Below are 3,097 nucleotides of genomic sequence, written 5' to 3'. Positions count from 1 at the left end.
TGCCTCTTGCCGCTACCCCCGCCCCCCCCCCGCTGCCGGTTTGCGCGGAGCCCCCCCTTCCCGCCGTTGCCTCTTGCCGCTACCCTCGCCTCCCCCCGCTGCCGGTTTGCGCGGAGCCCCCCCTTCCCGCCGTTGCCTCTTGCCGCTACCCCCCGCCCCCCCCCCGCTGCCGGTTTGCGCGGAGGCCCCCCTTCCCGCCGTTGCCTCTTGCCGCTACCCCCGCCCCCCCCCCGCTGCCGGTTTGCGCGGAGCCCCCCCTTCCCGCCGTTGCCTCTTGCCGCTACCCCCGCCCCCCCCCCCCGCTGCCGGTTTGCGCGGAGCGCCCCCCGCCTGCCGTTGCCTCTCGCCGCGGCCACCACCGCCCCCTCCACACCCCCGGGCCCCCGTTACCGGTTTGCGCGGAGCCCCCCCTCCCGACGTTGCCTCTTGCCGCTGCTGCCACCCCCAGCTCCCCACACCCCCCGGCTCCCGTTAGCGGTTTGCGCGGAGCCCCCCCTTCCCGCCGTTGCCTCTTGCCGCTACCCCCCGCCCCCCCCCCCCGCTGCCGGTTTGCGCGGAGCCCCCCCGCCTGCCGTTGCCTCTTGCCGCGGCCGCCACCGCCCCCCCCCACACCCCCCGGCCCCCGTTACCGGTTTGCGCGGAGCCCCCCCTCCCGACGTTGCCTCTTGCCGCTGCTGCCACCCCCAGCTCCCCACACCCCCCGGCTCCCGTTAGCGGTTTGCGCGGAGCCCCCCCTTCCCCCCTTCGCGGGCTGCCGCTTCCCTCCCGGGCTGCCCGGCTGCTCTCTAACCCCTGCGACCGAGGCGGCGCTGTTAGGGCGGCCGTGCCGGTGCCCCTTGCCGCAGCTAGCCTCTCGCCGCTGCCCCTCCCGTCCGTCGTCCCCCGTCCCCAAAAACTTGCTGCTCTCCACGCTGGAGCCTGCACGGGGGAGGTTGCGCTCCGCTCCTCCGGCCCTAAAGCCGCCCTCGCCCGCCCCCCGGCTTGCCGCTTGGCTCGGCTGCCCGCCCGCCCGCTAATCCCCCCAACGCCCCCCACCCCAAAAACACCCCAGCCCTACCGCATGCCGCTCCCCCTCTCCCCGCTCTCGCTGACCGCTGCCACCCCCCCCCACCCCTCCCCCCCGAAACAAACCCCCCAGCCCTACCGCATGCCGCTCCCCCTCTCTCCCTAGCCTGCCCCCCCCCGCCGTCGCTTGCTGCCGCCGCTGCCGCCGCCCGCGCGCCACCGCCGGTACCCCGCCTCGGTCTGGTGGCGCGCGCTCGGAGATCCCCGGCTACCCGTCCGTCCGTCCCTCCCTCCCGCCCCGCCCCGGGGGAGGGCCCGGGGCAGCGCGGGCAGGCGGGGAGCAAAAAAAGGCGCGGGCGCCAAAAAACGTCGGGGTCCCGGGGTGGCGGAGGGGGGCGGCGGCGGGGGCGGCGGCGGGTACACGGCGCCGGGTCCAGGGCGCCGGGTCCAGCCCGTCCCGGGGCGGGGACAGGTGGTGTCGTCCGTCCCCGCTCCCGTAACCTGCTCTGAAGCATCCGCTTCCCGCCGCGGTTCGCCCTCCACCCCCCCGCCGCACACGCAGCTGCCGCTTCCCGCCGCCTCTGCCCCCCACCCCGGGATCAACCACCCGCCGGGTCCAGCCGGTCCCGGTCCCGGGAACCTGCTCCCGGGGCCAGCCGGAGCCACGCCCCCTCCTCTGACGCTTCCAGCTGCCGCCTCCCCTCCCACCCCCCCAAACTCACACTGGCCCTCGCCGGCCCGCCCACCCGCCTACCTGCTTGCCCGCCGCCGCTGGGTGGCGTGCCGGACACTCTCGCACACAGGTACACAGACAGGGACACAGGGACACAGGCACTCAGGCACACAGGGACACAGGGACACAGGGACACAAGGACACAGGGACACAGGCACTCAGGCACTCAGGCACTCAGGGACACAGGGACACAGGGACACAGGCACTCAGGCACTCAGGGACACAGGGACACAGGGACACAGGGACACAGGCACTCAGGCACACAGGGACACAGGTGGCGGGCCGGACGCCTCTCTCCACTGTGTGGCAGGGGTCCAAGAGCCACCCCAGCCCAACCCAGAGGGTCTTTTGCACCTCTCTAGAGGCCACCCAGAGACCCCAGGCCGCAGCAGAAGCCTCCCCCGCATGCTCTGCAGGCTTCCGACCCACCCCAGGCCGCAGCAGAAGCCTCTCCCGCACGCTCTGCAGGCTTCCGACCCACCCCAGGCCGCAGCAGGAGCCTCTCCCCGCACGCTCTGCAGGCTTCCGACCCACCCCAGGCCGCAGCAGAAGCCTCTCCCGCACGCTCTGCAGGCTTCTCAGCCACCCCAGGCCGCAGCAGAAGCCTCTCCCCGCACGCTCTGCAGGCTTCTCAGCCACCCCAGGCCGCACCAGAAGCCTCTCCCCGCACGCTCTTCAGGCTTCTCAGCCACCCCAGGCCGCACCAGAAGCCTCCCCCGCACGCTCTGCAGGCTTCTCAGCCACCCCAGGCCGCACCAGAAGCCTCTCCCGCACGCTCTTCAGGCTTCTCAGCCACCCCAGGCCGCACCAGAAGCCTCCCCCGCACGCTCTGCAGGCTTCTCAGCCACCCCAGGCCGCACCAGAAGCCTCCCCCGCACGCTCTGCAGGCTTCCCACCCACCCCAGGCCGCAGCAGAAGCCTCTCCCGCACGCCCTGCAGGCTTCTCAGCCACCCCAGGCCGCAGCAGAAGCCTCTCCCCGCACGCTCTGCAGGCTTCTCAGCCACCCCAGGCCGCAGCAGAAGCCTCTCCCGCACGCTCTGCAGGCTTCTCAGCCACCCCAGGCCGCAGCAGAAGCCTCTCCCGCACGCTCTGCAGGCTTCCGTCCCACCCCAGGCCGCACCAGAAGCCTCCCCCGCACGCTCTGCAGGCTTCCGTCCCACCCCAGGCCGCACCAGAAGCCTCCCCCGCACGCTCTGCAGGCTTCTCAGCCACCCCAGGCCGCACCAGAAGCCTCCCCCCGCACGCTCTGCAGGCTTCTCAGCCACCCCAGGCCGCAGCAGAAGCCTCCCCCGCACGCTCTGCAGGCTTCTCAGCCACCCCAGGCCGCAGCAGAAGCCTCCCCCGCACGCTCTGCAGGC

Source organism: Melanerpes formicivorus, unplaced genomic scaffold (genome assembly GCF_026170545.1).
Source record: "Melanerpes formicivorus ecotype bairdi unplaced genomic scaffold, bMelFor1.0.p_v2 SCAF_632, whole genome shotgun sequence".
NCBI lineage: Eukaryota > Metazoa > Chordata > Aves > Piciformes > Picidae > Melanerpes > Melanerpes formicivorus.
This window is presented reverse-complemented; position numbering follows the sequence as displayed.